Below are 19,179 nucleotides of genomic sequence, written 5' to 3'. Positions count from 1 at the left end.
AAATAACAACTACCTCTAGAGACCTCTTAAAATGTCTTTGACGAGGTAAAGGGTACAATTAAAGTAATAGCCCATCTATTGCCACTGACTCAGGGTAAAGTCAAAATTAGTACTCATATTTATCTGCTCTAGCCAATTTGTTTCCAAACCATTTCAAGTGTAAGTTATCATTCAGAGAATGCAATCTCTGTCTCTTTTTTAAAGTAGAACTTTATATATGATATACATATATCATATATACATAAAAATATATCACATATCATATACATACATATATGCATATATAAGATACATACATATGTCTGTACATATATGTATGTGTATGTATATGTTATATGATACATGATATATATTTTTAAGTGATCTCTACCCTCAATACAGGGCTGAAACTCATGACCTCGAGATCAAGAGTCGCATGTTCTACCGACTGAGCTAGCCAGGCACCCCTTAAGAAGGGAGACACTCTTTTTAAAAATTCTTTTTAAAAAGGGAGACAAGTTTGGAGCTTTAGGCTCCAATTAAATTTTCCATTTATTAAATTTGTCACCACTCTTTAGTAAGTATATATGAAAATCCCATAGATGATGAATCATGGTAGAAGTACAAATGACTCTATGAAATATATTCAACCTAACTAACCAAAAATTAAGGAATTATACAATGAGAAATCATTTTACTCCTTCCAGATTGGGAAAGATTTAAAAGATTGATAATATTCAGTGTGGAAGAGAGTGTTTTGAAATAATCACTCCCACTCTACTGATGATAAGAGAATATAAAGATATGATTGTTTTGGATGGTAATTTGTAATGTCAATTATAATTTTAAATACATATGTATATCCTTTGACTCAGCGATTCCATTTCAAAGAATCTATTTTGGAGAAATATTTTTACTAGTGTGTGAAGACATAAGCATAAGAATAGTCACTGCAGATTTATTCATAATAATGAAAATTGGAAACAACCTAATAATCCATAAATCGGGCAACATAATACCATGCAGTAGTCTAAGATTATTCTTTAAGTGAAAAAGAAAGTGGCTTAAATAGTATGTATTTGAAGAATAATGTGATTGCATTTCTGCAAAATTAATATTTATATGATTTTACATAAACTGAGTACATAATAGGTGCTCATTAAATATTTAGGTTAGGTTAGAATTAATATGCAGGTTAAAATGTGCATTTAAAATCTATCAAATTACTGCTAGGAGTGCTTATGGTAGACTTTTATTTTCTAAATTATAATTTTTAAATATTTGAATTTCTGGTAAAGATTATATGTTTTATAATCCAAAAAATAATATTTGCCTTTTTTTTTTTTAAAGATTAGTGTGACTTTAGTGGTGCCTCAGTCAGTTAAACATCCCACACTTTATTTCGGCTTAGGTATCTCAGGTCATGATCTCAGGGTCATGAGATCAGCCCTGCTTTGGGCTTTCTTAGTGCAAAGTCGGCTTGTCCCTCTCCCTCTGCCTCCTCCCTCCCCCACCCTAAAGCATGCTGTGCGCACAAGCACGGGCACTCTCTCTCATAAATAAATAAATAAATAAATAAATAAATAAATAAATAAATAAATAATAAAATCTTTAAAGATTAGTGACTTTAGGGCAGTGAAAATACACTATATAATATTATAATGATGAATACATGGCATTATACTTTCTTCCAAAAGTTTTGGACAAAACCCTTAGAATGCAAAACCAAGAGTGAATCCAAAGGTAAACTACGGACTTTAGGTTATTATGATCTGTCAATGTACGTTCATCCTTGATTAAACAAAAGAAATGTACCGCTCTGGTGAGTGATGTTGATAATGAGGGAGGCTGTGCATGTGTGAGGGTAGAGGGTTTATGGGAAATATCTGTACCTTCCTTTGAATGGTATTGTAAACCTAAAATTGCTCTAAACAAGTTTTTTAAAAAAAGATGAACGAAAATTCCCAAGTATAGCAGTGGACCAAGACTCAGACACACATTTAATTTTGCCTATGCTTCCCTTCTCTATAATTCCTTCCATTTTAGGTTGAAATATTCAGGGAAGAGGGTGAGAATAATAAGAAATTCATAAAAACAGAAACTTTGAAATCTGAAAGAAACCTTGGTCCAACCACATCCTTTTACAGACCAGTAACCAAGATAAAGAGGAATTGAAGGCTGGTCTAAGATCATACCATACAGACAGTACCATGTACAGAGCCCAGGTCTTTTGAGAACGAATAAAACGGTTCTTCCTGTTGACAGGAGAAAAAACAATTTGAAACCTCTTTTTCTCCCAAGTATCAAAAACCTATACAGTTTTATTTGACTGGATTTCTAAGTCAGATCAGTGATTCTTAACTCGGAATGCACTTTCTTAATTTACAGTATATAACTTATGATGCCACTAAAAACAGCCATTCAAAAGATATTTATTTCATATTTTGCAAACAATACAACACAGCTACAACATTTTTAACACAGCTATAACATTTAGAGATGTCATTTTGTTCATATTTTTGTTATCTTTTCTCCATAAAAGGAAAAAGAATTATTTAGAAACCAAAGTAGACAAGATTTATAACACTAAACACGTTTTTTATATTGTAGATTTTTAAAATATAATGGATTTTGTGCCTCTTTGCCTAAAAATTATTGATTATGTTATTTTAATTTCTATTTATAGACTAAAGTTCTTTAAGAAAGCAAACAAGTAGAGGATTAATCTCTCAAGTAGAGACAATATCTAATATTAATTTTATTTCAGCTAGGTTAGGAAAAGAAGATTTTTTTAATACAAAAAACAGTGACTTTAAGTAACTCAAAGAAATACAAAGACATTAACTGCTGTTTAGTTTCTGCAAGGGTTAGGTACTCAGAGATTGAAAGGGCCGATAGAGACCAACACAGATATAATAGTTTATTTATAATTATCTTTAATTAATTTAATGAAGAATGTTTATCAAGTTTTATAAGAGATCTTGAAGGCTTAATAAGATATTGTGTTTACTCATAAGGCTACTTTAATCCTCCTCTCACAGGAATTACTTAAAGTAAATTGGTAAACATCTGAAACTGTTTTAGCAGACTCTCTATTCTCTCAATAGGGGTTTAAATTATAAGATGTAGGAGGTAATTTTTTTAAAAATGCACTAACAACAAATGAAATAAAATGTCAGAGATAATACTCGCCTTTAGATTCAAAGAACTAAGTGCAAAATCAATTGCTTTATAAAACAAATAGAATCTTTTTGTGTTTTTATTAACCAGAAGCTCAACATGAACCATTGGCATAAAACTATTACGTAATCTTCAGCTGCATTTATAGAAAGGTGATATTCACAACTGAAGTAGGCAGCCTCTAAGATAGCCTCCAATGCCTCTTGCCTCCTGATGTTCAATGTCTAGGTATAACCCTGCAAGCTGGACCTGGCAGAAGTGATGGGATATTCCTTCTGAAATTATATTATAAGGACACTGGTTTTGCTCTCTCTCTCTCTCTCTTGCTCCCTCCTTCCCTCTCTGGGCTCACTTGCTATAGAGTGAGCAAGCTGTCATGATGCACCATGATGTAACTAGTCTTACAGAAGAGACTCACATGGTATGATGAGAAATTAAGGCCCTCAAGTCAAGGGCCCATGAAAAAGTTCAGCCTGCTAGCAACCACGTGAGTGAGTTTAAAAGAGATCTTTCAGCCCCAGTTAAGTCTTGAGATGACTACAGCCCTGGTCAATGACCTAACTGCAACCTGATGAGAAATTCAAATCAGATTCACTTTGCCAAATCCTTTCCAAATTCTTGACTCACAGAATTATGAGTTAATAAAATGTTTATTGCTGTTTTAAGTTGTCAAATTTGGGGATAATTTGTTACACTGGTATAGATAATTAATACAAGGAAAATGGAGGACTAGAACATGGAACGCAGTACCCAGACCACATCTAGAACATTTATTTCCCCCAGTTCTGAGGACTGTCTTTAAGCATGTTAACAATCTGGAATGTATCAGGGAAGTGCAGTAAGGACTGTGAAGGAGCTAGAAACCATGTCACAAAAGGAATCCTTGAATGAACTCAAGACATTAGGGAGGAATATGATAGCTACACTCAGGCATCAGAAGATCCTATGAAAGACCTACTAGAAACATGGAACTTAAGAGCTATAAGAGGTATTCAATGGTCCAGTCCCTCATTTTATAAATCAGAAAGGTGAGACTCACGGTGCCTGGGCGATGCAGTTAGTTGAGCATCCAACTCTTGGTTTTGGCTCAGGTTGTGTTCTTGGGGTGGTGAGATGAGCCCCGAGTTGAGCCCTGCATCAGGCTCCATGCTTAGTGTGGAGTCTGCTTAAGATTCTCTTTCCCTCTTCCTCTGCCCCTCCCCCCTGCACTCTCTCTCTCAAATAAATAAATATTAAAAAAAAAAGGTGAGACTCAAAGTAGTTATGATTCTGACAGTGTCACATGGCTAGTTACTGGTTGACCTGATAATGTAACTTTGGATGTCTGAATCAAAGGCAGTTGCACTTTTGTAGTTTCAGGGATTTATGGATAAAAGCTATAAAAAGGCCAACTTTAATTCTTTGTGAAGAAAACCTTTCTAGCAACTGGAGCCCTTTAAGAATGTGATGACTGCTATGTGGTGTAGTGGGCTCCCTTAGACTGTGTGTGGTTAAAATTAACGACCTGGGTATCTGCTTAATTAGATATTGAGTTGAATCAGATTACTTCCAAGTTTCCAACCAAGTCTAATATGTGCTTCCATATTAATTTTAAGGTTTAAAAGACTATAAACAGACAAGTATTTACCATGGCAGTAAAAACAGAATTATAGAATCTTAAAAGCAAAACTTACCTCATAGAAATAAGCAATACATTTCCATGAGCGAATACCAGAATAATGAAAAGCACAGCATAGTGAACATAGCCAATCATATTGTCATAACATCGTATGGTGACAAATCGTAACTACACTTACTGCGGTGAGCATTTCATAATGTATATAGTTCTCAAGTCACTATGCTGTATACCTGAAACTAATATAATATTGTATGTCAACTGGATTTCAATTAGAAAAAAAAGAATACCAGAATAAAATGCAGGCACAGAAATCATTGCCAAAATAAGAGTAAAGCTGTGAAAACAAAGAATTTTATCTTTCAAGACACAAAAGCATGCCTTTTTAGATTTGGATTATTTGTAGAAATGGAAAGGGCCACTACAGTGAAATATACCTTAGGAGGTGGAGCGGAGAACATATCCTTGTCCTCTCTACATCATAATGAACAGGTTTAGGACATACTAGCGTAGGACGGTGGGTAATCATTGTGGAACTTCCATGTATAATTTCTCTAAAGATAATTAAAAATCAGGAGATGGGTAGGCTAAGAGATAATTCCTACAATTAAAGTGCTGTATAGACAGCACCAGCCTGTGTCACCAGCACTTGAACACCCACCATAAGAAAAGGACCTAAGCAGTTCAACTAGAACAAGGATGGTAAGTTACACTTAACAGTTATATAAGAAGTGCTGTTTTAGGGGCGTCTGGGTAGCGCAGTCGTTAAGCGTCTGCCTTTGGCTCAGGGCGTGGTCCCAGCGTTCTGGGATAGAGCCTCGCATCAGGCTCCCCCGCTGGGAGCCTGCTTCTTCCTCTCCCACTCACCCTGCTTGTGTTCACTGTCTCGCTGGCTGTCTCTATGTCAAATAAATAAATAAAATCTTTAAAAAAAAAAGAAGTGCTGTTTTAAACAACAATCATGAATGTTTTTTTCATTTATCAGATCCTCAGAAATAAAAAAGTTACACTCTGATTCAACTGGCTTATTAGTTATAAATATCTCTCACCCATAAAATACTTTGATAAGTAGTAAAACATTATTTAGAAATAAATTCAGAACATTTATCAACCCAGAGTCTTATACTCATGATAGAATGTGGCCTTCCCCATCTAATTAATGGCAACTGAATTCTTCCAATAGTCTGCTTTAGACTTATCCTCATGTCCTTTCTTTTTGTCATATTCCTCATCTGAAACGTATCAGCTCTATCTTCAAAATATATTCAGAATCTGACCACTTTTTTTTAAAGATTTTATTTATTTATTTGTCAGAGAGAGAGTACAAGCAGGGGGAACAGCAGGCAGAAGGCTCCCCATCGCCAAGCAAGGAGCCTGATGCAGGACTCGATCCCAGGACCTCAGGATCATGACCTGAGCTGAAGGAGGACACTCGACCAACAGAGCCACCCAGGCGTCCCAGAATCAGATCACATCTTACCACTTACACTGCTACTCTCCCGGTCAAAGCTGTTACCATCCCTTGTCTGGAGTCTTCTAACTGGCCTTTGCACTTTGGCTTTTGCCCCACCTTCAACCTATTGTCAATCCAGCAGCCAGAGCAGCTCTTTAAAAATATACGCCAGCCATGTCTCTCTTCTGCTCAAGACCTACGATGGCTTTCCATTGCATTCCTCACAATGGCCTGCAAGGCCACCCATGATCTAGCCCCTTAATTTTGTGATCTCACCTGCAACAATCTTCATTCATTTCACTGTGGTCACATTGGCCTTATTTTTCCACAAACATACCAGGCAAACTCCCATGTCAAGACTTTTGCACTTGCTCTTCTCTCTGTCTAAAATGCCTTGTCCCAGATAGCTTCAGGTCTCACGTCTTTACCGCCTTAACTCTTCGCCCATACCACTTTCTCAGTGAGGCCTCCCTTTACTACCCTATTTAAAATCACAACTGTCATGACATACACATTTCTGGCCTACTATATTTTCCTCCACATTTCTTCTTACCTTTTTACATGCTATATAATGTACCTATATATTTTTAAAATCATCTTTCCCCTCATTAGGATATAAGGTCTATGAAATCAGGGATTTTTGTCTGTTTTATACATACATGGATGTGTCAAAAGCAGTTACTTCAGTGCTTGGCACATACAGGTACTCAATAAAATTGTAATTAGTTAATTAGCAAGGTTTCACTTTTTATAGTAAAGACTTTTTTTTTTTTAATATTTTATTTATTTATTTGACAGAGAGACAGCCAGCGAGAGAGGGAACACAGCAGGGGAGTAGGAGAGGAAGAAGCAGGCTCCCAGCGGAGGAGCCTGATGTGGGACTCGATTCTGGAACGCCAGGATCACGACCTGAGCCCAAGGCAGATTCTTAACGACTGCGCCACCCAGGCGCCCCTATAGTAAAGACTTTTATACAGAAAGCACTTGTGCTATTGATAACTAGAGCAAATGACTTATTTTTAGTTTTAGATTGACACTTGCTTTGCAATTGCAGCACATATTAGAAAAAGTAGATATAATTAGCATTTTTCAGGTATAAGGTGAATTGCAGTTTCAGTGAGTGATGAATCAGACAACCCCTGGGCATAGGTAGAAGTACATATTTGCCTGAGGCAGTGTGTCCAGAGGAAAATTAAAATTTTCTTAACTATAGCTTATATTTAGTCAAGCTAGAAAAATATTTGTGTTTTATGAACCTTTATAAAATTGCTTTGCCTCACCTTAGCAATGATTCAGGGATTAAAAATAAAACAAACCAAAATGCAAAACAGGACATCAAAATATTACTGTATTTCAGGGTGCCTGGGTGGCTCAGTCAGTTGAATGGCCAGCTCTTGATTTCTGCTCAGGTCATGATCTCAGGGTTCTGGGATCAAGTCCTGAGTCAGGCTCTGCACTCAGCTTGGAATCTGCTTGGGTAGTCTCTCTCTCCTTCTGCCCCTGCTCATGCTCTCTCTCTCTTAAAATAAATAAATCTTTTTTAAAGAAATCACTATTTCATCAACTAGTCTCAAAGTAAAAGGTAAGCAGATTTACTTAAGACTGCTACAATTGAGGGGCTCCTGGGTAGCTCTGTCAGTTAAGCATCCGATTCCTGATTCAGCTCAGGTCATGATCTCAGGGTTGTGAGATCCAACCGCTCAAGGGGCTCTCTCTCCCCCCTCTCTCTCTGTCCCCCTCTTCACAATCTGGAAATCAAGAGCTGCACGCTCCCCCAACTGAGCCAGCATGCCCCTATACTTCAGTGTTTATTTTTATCTTTTTTAAGATTTTATTTTTAAGTAATTTCTACACTCAACATGGGGCTTGAATTCACAACCCCTAGATCAAAAGTTGCATGCTCTACTATACTTCAGTGTTTTAGAAAGTAAATAATACTTGAGATTGGTAAATTAGTGACAACACTAGATCTTCTGATTTTTAATATACTTTTAATAAATTACCTAAGTAAGTGATGTTACTAATATATCTGATGTTTATTTGAATAGCTTATGGAATACCTTATAGAACTATGAATTCTATATTCATATAGAGCAAATATTTTTAATTTATATATGTATATTTAAAACTTTTTAAAAGATTTTATTTATTTGAGAGAGAGACAGAGAGAGCATGAGCAGAGGGAGGGGCAGAGAGAGAGGGAGAAGGACAAGCAGACTTCCCACTGATCATGGAGCTCAAGGTGGGTCTCGATCTCAAGACCCTGGGATCATGACCCAACCAGAAACCAAGAGTCAGGCACTCAACCGACTGCACCACCTAGGCGTCCCTAATTGTATATATTTAGAGTATAACCAAGTGTATTGCCAGTCAGGGGAAAAGAAAACTTACATAATGCAAAAATATGTTTCATTATGCTTATTTGAGAGGAAATTGCTTTCTTTTTTGTACATAGCAGCAGTATTATATCACATGGCTTCCTTTTTTTTTCTTAAGACTTTATTTATTGGACAGAGAGAGAGACTGAGAGAGAGAGAGAGAGAGCGCACAAGGAAGGGGAGCGGCAGACAGAGGGAGAAGCAGGCTCCTGGAGAAACAAGGAGCCTGATGCGGGGCTCCATCCCAGGACTCTGGGATCATGACCTGAGCCAAAGGCAGACACTTAACCAACTGAGCCAGCCAGGTGCCCCTCATTTGATTTCCTTTTGATTGGAATGTTATATGAGTATAGGACATATGAGGTTTTTTTGTTTTTTGTTTTGTTTTTGTTTTGTCTAAATGTTTTTATTTGAATCAGTTGTACTAGGGGAGACTAAGTTTTATAAACACTTTAAATTTGGTTAATATCTGAAATCAAAGTTGGTGTAAAATAGGAGCATCTTTTCATAAAATGCAGTTAAATACTTTAATAAAATGTCTAATTTTTTTGTTTTTTTAGATGTTTTATTGTAAAATTATCATTTAAATGGAACAACATATAAGCCACATATGCACATATGCATAGTTTTAAATAATCATGATGAATCCATATACCCACTACCTGGATGAAGAAATGGCATTACTGTGTGCTCCTTCCCATAACATCTTCCTCTTTCTCCCCAGAGGCAACTATTATTTTGATTTTGTGTCCATTATTCCTTTGCTTTGTCCGACCATCTGTGTATATATATCACTAAAGAATATACTATTTAGTTTTGAAAACTGTAATAGCAATCACAAACCTAGTTGTATAAGGAAAAGGCAATATTATCATCATTTGTTGAAGGCTATCAGGAGAAAATAAACTGAATGTAGTCTCTGGGTCATAGTGTGGTTTCAACTCCTCTGAGAGTTTATAAGAAATGTCCTCTTTCTGCAGGGACTCCTGGGATACAGAACTTATTAGGATCCACCCATCTGATACGGATGTAGCGTGGAGCAGATACTGGTCACACAGCTGAAGCTTGATCAGAGAGCGCTGCTCTGTAGTTTCTACTTTTAACTCCTATGGCCTCCCTCTAGGTCTTAGCACTAAGTCAAGCCCAAATGCTTTTGAGGTGAAATGATGGTCCTCAGATGAAAAGGAGAGCAGAAACATCATCAACACATGGTCAAGACAAGCCAAACCCAGGAAAGAACATGGGTCAGGCTCACCCAAGTACTCTATCATCAAACTAAAAGGGGGTATAATGGCAGAGGACTTTGATGAGGACAGTGTTGATCATGTCTGATTCTTTAGTGATACTTCCCCACCTGACCTGGTTACTCCCATGTGTGGGGCATGGTTGTCATTGGAGATTCCCTCTCCCTCGTGTACGCTCTGTATTTCATGTCTTCCTCTTTCTGGTTTATTCTCTCATATTGATGAAGCACATCCTCTAGTAGCTTCTTAAGAAAAGATACATGAGAAATAAATTGAGAACTTGAATGTCTGAAAATATTTTTGTTTAATCCTCATTCTCGATTGAGAGTTTCTGAGGACAGGATTATGGTTGGAGATTATTTTGTTCAGGATTTTGAATGTATTTCTCTTGCTTTTTGAAAGCCTATTATCTTGCTTCCAGTCTATTGTAGGGAAGTCCAAATCTGTTATGTTTCTTTATCCTTTGTGTGTAACCTGTTTACTTTTGCTCCTGAAAGCTGGTGGAATCATTTCTCTGCCCCGGTTTCCTGAAATTTCACAATGGGTTACTTGTTACGAATCTGTCTACATCTGCCTTCCTTGACACTTGGTGGGTTTTCTAAATCTGGAAACCAAGACTTTAAACTCTTGAATTATTTTGATGATTTCCTTTGTTCTACTTTTTCTTTTTCTTCAGTTTTCTTATCTTTTTCTCCTATTTCCCATATCTGTTTTTTCTCCTCTACTTCCAGAAGTGCTTTCTTCAACTTTATCTTTTAATCCATCTTTTAGGGTTTTTGTGCTTTTGGTTTTTTTCTATCAAGCTTTTTTTTTTTTTTTTTAAAGATTTAATTTATTTATTTGTCGGAGAGAGAGAACACAAGCAGGGGGAGCAGCAGGCAGAGGGAGAAGCAAGGAGCTTCTTGAGTCCTTGCTGAGCAAAGAGCCCGATGCAGGACTCAATCCCAGGACCCTGGGATCATAACCTGAGCCGAAGACAGATGCTTCACTGACTGAGCCATCCAGGCATCCCTCTATCAAGCTTTTAATTCCCAATGACTCATTTTTATTCTCTGAGCTGTCCTATTCTTGTTTCATGGATGCTGTATGCTTTTTAAAAAATAACTCTGAAGATATTAATGACTTTTTTCCTTTTAAAGTTTGCTTCTCCCTTATTGCTTTTTTTCTTTTTTAAAAAGATTTTATTTATTTATTTGGGGGGGAGGGGGCAGAAGGGGAGGGAGAGAGAATCTGGAGCAGACTCTGCACTGAGCGAGGAGCCCAACATGGGGCTCAATTCCACAACCCATGAGATCATGACCTGAGCCGAAATCAAGAGTCAGATATTCAACCGACTGAGCCACCCAGGTGCCCCCCCTTTCCATTTGTATTTGTACACCATATCTTTCACATTAGAAACTTCCCTCAATGACTGGTAATCCTTCACTACATGACCCCATGATTAAGCATGAGGGACTAAAAAGCTCATTGGATGTGCTGAATATGGGGCTTAGGGACTACACTTTACTATCGGGTGACTTGGGTGGGCAAAGTTAACCCTTGGGTTAGATTCACCAGGAAAGTTATGTCCAATATCCTGCTAAGGAGGTAAGTGCCTCGTTGCTAACATTCTGGACACTAAGTAAGGGAGGGGTTGGCGTTGTTCTCTGCAATGAGCAATCAGTATGAATATTTGGTAAGTCCATCTGTTTGGGTACAAGACCTATCCCTTCAACTTCACCAGGCACTTCCATAGTCTAGAGATGTTAAGTTTTACTTTTTTCAGAGAATAAATGTCTGATCTATCCCACACTTGAAAAAGAGCAATTGCTCCTTCATTGAAAAGGGGAGATCAAACTGCTTTTACTCTAGTCTTCCTAACTGCAAGTCCCAGAAGTTCCTGTTGCCACCACTTCCCATGTCTTTTGAAGATCCTGTAGAATAAATTGAGGTTTTCAATTTCCCTACTGATGTCTTGGGAGTCAGGTTGCTTGGATCTAAGTCAATTACCATGGCCTCTTATGTTTTCAGCTTCCAAAATTTTGATACTGCTTTTTTTCCTGTACTTCCTTAGTTTTGGTGGTATTTGGGAAGGAAGGAATGCCTCTGTTTGACCTGCCATCCTAACTCAGAAATTTAGGAAATGGTTTCTTCCTTTTTTTTTTTTAAGTTTATTCATTTATTCTTTAATAATCTCTACACCCATCATGGGGCTCGAACTCACAACCCCAAGATCAAGAGTTGCATTCTCCTCCAACTGAGCCAGCAGGTGCCCCAGAAAATGTTTTCTTAATTCACTTAATCTCATTTAGCTATAAGATTATAGTATACTTTATTTATTTATTTTAGAGAGCAAGAAAACATGCAAGTGGCTGGGGAGGGGGGAGGAGGTGCAGAGGGAGAGAGAGAGAGAGAGAGAGAGACTCTTAAGCAGGCTCCATGCCCAGCCCCATGCAGGGCCCAATCTTAAAACCCTGAGATCATGACCTGAACCCAAACCAAGAGTTGGACACTTAACCAACTAAGCCACCCAGGTGTCCCTAGATTATAGTATATTTTATATTTGAACTAAATCTTTGCCTCTTTTGTGCTGTAGAGGGAAGTGTGGGAAGTTTAGAGATTTGTCTTTTAGAATCATCACTTAGCAAGACACGTGTGAGGTTTAACTGATACTGTTTGCTAAATTTCTTTACCTATCTCCCAACTCAAAGTCACTCTTTATTGATCGGAATCATCATTGTAAAAAAAGATGGTGAAGTGTTAATTCCTGGCTATACTGGGTCCCTACTATGTATATTAAGAGGTGACGCTTCTTCTCTAGCAGTTTTTTTCTCCATTACCTGTTATATATATCACTTCTTTGTGGCCACAGTGTCCTCTAGATGACATGAGCAGTAATGAATTCACGGTAAAACTAACAGAGTGACTTACAGTTAAAATGTTTGTGTGCTAAGAAAACCTTTAATGATTAATCCCATTGTTGACTTTTTAGGTGTGGTAGAACACTGATGGGGAAATGATTTTGGTCCCATTATATCACACCATTTATGTGTAGGCTCAGGATATATTCAGTCTCACTGAAACATTCCTATTTGTCAATGTATCCCTAGATTTCACAAGGAAGAACTGAAATTGTTTTTCCTTTTTATAGCTTATCCCTATCTTTGTATAAATTACTTAAAAAACATTAGTAAATTTACTTTTATTGCATAACATATAAAGAAATAGTACTAAATGCTTTTGTCATCCCTTACTGCATGAAAATTCATTATTTTTTTAAAAATGAAAGTGACTAATTTTACAAAGCTGGGGCTTTTGTGATCTGTGAGAAACAGTAACTGAAATGCTTATTTAAACTGTACATTAGAGGCAAAGACAAATGCCTCTGCAAGGTGGCTTCTAAATATACATGGAGTACATAGTTATTAGTGACTATCTAAGCAAGTTCAGTTCCAATGAAGCTAATGAGAGAAAAGGGCAAGGAGCTGTAAAGTAGAAATTTGCACATTTCACATTTGGATTTTATGTGTCTATTTCTGGATCAGTCAGGAAGGGAAGCATTTTGAGATAGGACACTTTTTATACTTAATACATTCTAGACACAGAAAAAAGAAGTACCCTTCTTTCTTTGACCTAATGCTACCATAAAATTTCAACCCTCTCAAAAACAAGTCTTACAGGGCGCCTGGGTGGCTCAGTCGTTAAGCATCTGCCTTCGGCTCAGGGCATGATCCCGGTGCTCTGGGATCGAGCCCCCCATCGGGCTCCTCCCCTGGGAGCCTGCTTCTTCCTCTCCCACTCCCCCTGCTTGTGTTCCCTCTCTCGCTGGCTGTCTCTCTCTCTGTCAAATAACTAAATAAATAAATAATCTTAAAAAAAATCTTACTCTTCAGTTTAACATAATAAAAGTTTTAATTAAGTCTTTCTCCTGATTATTTTAGCCTTGATTTTTTTTTCATTCTGTGAGATAAAGTATTAGTCTGAAAAAACTAAGAAATTACATATTATTATTTTTACTTTATTTGAATCTAAGGAAAAATATGATTATATAAAAGTACACTTAACCTGTGTGTACCAGTTGAATGTGTGCTAATGATCAATAGCCAAAGCAAAACATAGATATCTCTCCTCATAGTTTATAAGTAAAAATTTCCTGTAATAACTGAGGAGACTGATGTTCAAGTTATTCCAAAGAATAGAAATGTTGAAAGCTGGAGTTACTAGTTACCTATAAAATTGGTCTTATTTATACTTTTGTACCATATTTTGCAGTTCAAAGGCATTTATAGAATTATCTCAATAAAAGAAGGTGTCAAACACAAATTAAAGTTAGACAAGCAGTCGATTAATAAATACTTCTAGTTTTTATGAGCGAGGCACTCTTCTAGGAGCTGGGAATTAGGTGGGATTAAATGCAGGCCAGGATATCCAGGAAATTTCTTTTTGGTGAGAGAAGGCAGAATTCTTAGGATTCCTCCTCTTACTAATCAGGAGACCCTCTACTGAAAACCTACTAATACCAGGCCCAGTCTGTGCCCTGGGGGTGTCAAGAATCAAAACATAGTCCTTGCCTTTAGTTTGCTCAATTCCTTATGATCGAGTTAGAAACAGAGCGGTAGTCTAAGAGTTGTAACTGACAACCTTTGAAAATCTCCAGATCCACTAATTCTACTCTAATTTGTGATTTCATCACATTATTCATCTGTAAAATGGGGATAATATGACTTCCTTTATACCTTTGTTGTGCACATTAAATAACATCATGTAGCAGCATGGACTCTGGGCAGTCAGGCTCCTGACTGCTCAGCGACTCCGTGTCAGCAATAGCAATCCTATTTCATGCCTCAGCACACTGACAAATTACTACATGTCCGAGAGTTTCAGGGCCACTTGTGATATTTAAAACCTCAAATGTTAAATTGTGGGATGCCAGGTCCATGTGGTAAGTACTATGTTTGGAGTAAAAACAGGTTGTCATGAAGATATACAGAAAGGACACCTGAGTGGGAAAGGGAATCCTGAGGTGAGGTCTGAAGGAGTTAGTCTGATGATGTAGAAAAGAGCTGGTATTTAAAGCAGAAGAGATTGGGGAGGTAGGCGGAGGCCAAAGAAGGGAGCCTGGTGTTTTAGAGGAGTCCTAGGTATTGCAGTATAACTGGAGCCTGAGCGGGGATTTTAAGCCTTTTTTGTGTCACAGCCCACTTTGCCCATTTGGTAAAGGCAATGGACCCTTCTCAGAGTAAAGTTTTTAAATGTATAAAGTTGGAAACTATTATATTTCAGTGCAGTTTTCCCAATATTTAAGATATCAATGCAATACATGTATTTCTTCTCTTCTCCTTCTTCTTTTCTTTCTTTCTTTCTTTCTTTCTTTCTTTTTTTCTTTCTTTCTTTCTTTCTTTCCTTCCTTCCTTCCTTCCTTCCTTCCTTCCTTCCTTCCTTCCTTCCTTCCTTCCTTCTTTCTTTCAGAAAGAGGGAGGGCAGGAAGAGGTAGAGGGAGAATCTTAAGCAGGCTCCACACCTAGCACGGAGACCATCGTGGGGCTTGATCCCACAACCCTGAGATCAGGACCTGAGCCGAAATCAAGAGTCTGATGCTTAACCAACTGAGCCACCTGGTGCCCTGCAATACATATATTTCTTTATTAATCCATAGTAATAAGGTCCAGGAGTGGGTATAATAACAACTAGAATTTCACAGTAGCAATGAGAATAAAGAGTGTTTTAAGATATCTGCAAACACTGGAATATATTATGAAAATACCTGATTTCAGGACGCCTGGGTGGCTCAGTCAGTTCTGCCTCCCACTCTTGATTTCAGCTCAGGTCATGTTCTCAGGGTCATGGGGTTAAGCCCCACATTGGGCTTTGCACTCAGCTGGGGGTCTGCTTTTCTCTCTTTCCCTCTCCTTCTGCCCCTCCCCCAACTCTTGGGCACTCTCTCTAAATAAATAGATAAATACAATCTTAAAAAAAAAAGGAAATATCTGATTTCTATTGATCAAAAAGTCACAGACATTTTTTTAAAGGTTTATTTATTTATTCGAAAGAGAGAGAGAGAGCAGTGGGGAGGGGCAGAGGGAGAGGGAGTCTCAAGGAGACTCTGCACTGAGCAAGGAGCCTGATGTGGGGATCAGTCTCATGACCTTGAGAGTACAACCTGAGCCGAAATCAAGAGTCCAATGCTTAACCAATTGCTCCACCCAGGTGCCCCACAGACATTGTTAATAGTACTGTGGTTTAGTGCTTACATTGATAACTAGAAGAATTCCTAAATTTCAATTAGGGATCAGTAAAGATAAGGATTTTTTTTTTTAGTTACTCAGTTTCCCCTGGTATCTTCCATCTATACCTGACGTATACATTTTAATACACTTCTGTTTGTTTCCCTCTTGTTTAAAAAAAAGATGTATTTTTTTTCTTATTCAAGTTCAATTTACAATAGACTCCGATTTATGAATCCCTGTTTTTTAGGCTGTTTCGCTTCTAAACAAAGTACCCTGCCTTTAGTTAGATCTTGTCTCTAATCCAGCATATGATTCGGGGATGCATAAATGTGATCCAGCCATTTCCCTCCTTAAAACTCTTTATGGGTTCTCCTCGGCTTTAGGATTAAGTCTAAATTCTTTATTGTGACTCACAAATCCCTCCAAGGTGGGTCTCTCTCAACTTCCTTACTGTTGATCTCTTTCCTAACCAAACGTAATTTGTCAAACACAATTTTCTCTTGCCTTCCCACATACTGTTTTTTTCTGATAGGAATCTTCTTCCTTGACTCTGCCCCTTCTCTGCTTGCTAAACTCCTAAATCTTAGTCATCACCTCCTGCAGAAATCTGATTTATCTTCTATATTTGTGGTTCCTGGCCTCACAGGGTTTACATCACTCTAGGGAAGGCAGATAATTAAACAGGTAATTATAACACAATGTGAGAACTGCTTTGTTTACTCTTTTACCTCTAGGGCTTACAAAGTGCCTGGACCAGTACCTGCTAAGTACCTAAGTGTTACACAATTCCAGAGGGTGCCATTCACACCGTATTCTAAGTGAATGTATGGTTCCCCCAGCCCCCTCCCCACTTGCCCCAGAGCTGTAGAATTATCAGCCCTGGCCTGATAGTATTTTATTGATGAATAAATAAACGAACGAATGAGTGGCCTTACCTGGGTGAGGAAGAGTGCTGCAGACGCTGAAATTTGGGCAGAAATCATTCTTGGATTATGTGTACTCAGTTTTTAAAATCAGCCATCTTAATTTTTTTTCATTTTTTAATAGTCTAGAAGAGATAAACATTTCAAGGTCTTAAGCCACTTGCTCTGATTATGAAAGTATTACAAGTTCATTTGTAGGAAACTTGAAAAATGTAGCAAAATATACAAAAATAAAATTAGGGACTCCTGGTGGCTCAGTCAGTTAAGTATATGACTCTTGATTTCAGCTCAGGTCATGATCTCAGTGCCCTGGGATTGAACCCTGCATCGGGCTCCATGCTCACTGGGGAGTCCACTTGAGATTCTCTCTCCCTCTCCTTCTGCCCCTACCCCCCTCCTCTCTTTCTAAAATAAATAAATAAATCCTCAAAAATAAAACTAAAGTTATCCACAAACAATCCCATGACTGAATGGAACTATCTAGGGGTGTTTTATATCAGTGGGATTTGGGGGTGCCTTGTGGCTCAGTTAAGTGTCTGACTCTTGATTTTGGCTCAGGTCATTCTATCAGGGTCGTGAGATTGAGCCCCACATTGGCCTCCAGGCTTAAGATTCTCTCTCCCCCCTCCCTCTGCCTCTCCCACTCATGTTCTCTCTCTGTCAAATAAATAAATAAATAAATAAATAAATAAATAAATAAAATCTTTTAAAAAATCTTTAAAAAATGATATTTAAAATTGATGATGAACCATATTGAATATATGTTTAGGCACTGATTTCTTGATTCCAAAAAGTGAAAATTGTGTAAAAGATACAGAATATGTAGTTATCATTGAGATATGTGTGTGTGTGTGTGTGTGTGTGTGTATGTCTAGAGGGGGTTGTTAATTATTTCATTTAGCAAATATTTTCTGAACATAAAACATGAGTAAGACACTGGGCTTGACACTCTGCAGAATAGAAAGGTAAATTGGACACCACTTCCATGACTCAACCACTTATAGATTATTGGGGAGATCAGACATGTTTAGAACCTTAATACAACCCACTAAGGATACGTGACTCAAGAAAGCTGCCGTTCACCAGAGTGTACTTTTTAAAGGTGAATTAAGTCATGTCATGTTCCTGTTTAAAATCTTTAATGGATTCTCAAATTTATTTTTATTTTAATTAGATAGTTTATTGGGATATAATTCACATACCATAAATTCACTTTTTATTTTATTTTATTTCTTTTTGAATTTTTAATTTAAATTCTAGTTAGTTAACATACAGTGTAATATTGGTTTCAGGAGTAGAATTCAGTGACTCATCACTTACATACAACACCCAGCGCTCATCACAAGTGCCCTCCTTAATATCCATCACCATCTAGCCCATCCCCCACCCACCTCCCTCCATCAATCCTCAGTGTGTTCTCTATCTTTAAGAGTCCCTTATGGTTTGTTTCCCTCTCTCTTTTTTCTCCCCCCCCATATGTTTATCTGTTTTGTTTCTTAAATTCCACATAGGAGTGAAATCGTATGGTATTTGTCTTTCTCTGACTGACTTATTTCACTTAGCATAATACACTCTAGCTCCATCCATGTCATTGCAAATGGCAAGATTTCATTCTTTTTGATGGCTGAGTAATATTCCATTGTATATATGTACCACATCTTCTTTATCCAGTCATTGGTTGATAGACATTTGGGCTCTTACCATAGTTTGGCTATCCTTGATAATGCTGCTATAAACATCGGGGTGCATATACCCCTTCAAATCTGTATTTTTGTATCCTCGGGGTAAATACCTAGTGATACAATTGATGGATTGTAGGGAAGTTCTATTTTTTTTTAAAGGTTTATTTATTTATTTATTTATTTATTTATTTGAGAAAGACGGAGGGGGATGGACAAAGAGAGAGGGAGAGAGGGGAGACAGACTCCCTGATGAACGAGGAGCCCCACCTGGGCCTCCATTTCCAGATCATGACCTGAGCCAAAACCAAGAGTTGGATGCTCAACTGACTGAGCCACCCAGGCACCCCAGGATAGTTCTACTTTTAACTTTTTGACGACCCTCCATACTGTTTTCACAGTGGTTGCACCAGTTTGCTTTCCCACCAACACTGCAAGAGGTTTCCTCTTTCTCCTCATCCTTGCCAACACCTGTTGTTTCTTGTGTTGTTAATTTTAGCCATTCTCACAGGTGTGAAATGG

General features: G+C 37.6%; 1 long non-coding RNA gene across 1 annotated transcript in view; it reads left to right on the top strand.

Moving 5' to 3' along the window:
- The window catches only part of LOC103658014, a 35,197-nt gene extending 25,059 nt beyond the window's left edge, over positions 1 to 10,138 (top strand). The window contains exon 3 of the long non-coding RNA XR_005833900.1: positions 9,586 to 10,138. This is a non-coding gene — a long non-coding RNA (uncharacterized LOC103658014). The remainder of the gene's footprint in view (positions 1 to 9,585) is intronic.
- The last annotated feature ends 9,041 nt before the right edge of the window (positions 10,139 to 19,179 follow it).

This window comes from Ursus maritimus, unplaced genomic scaffold, assembly GCF_017311325.1.
Source record: "Ursus maritimus isolate PB19 unplaced genomic scaffold, ASM1731132v1 scaffold_11, whole genome shotgun sequence".
Taxonomy (NCBI): Eukaryota; Metazoa; Chordata; class Mammalia; order Carnivora; family Ursidae; genus Ursus; species Ursus maritimus.
Note: the sequence above shows the minus strand (reverse complement) of the source record. Positions and strands in the feature narration are given on the sequence as shown.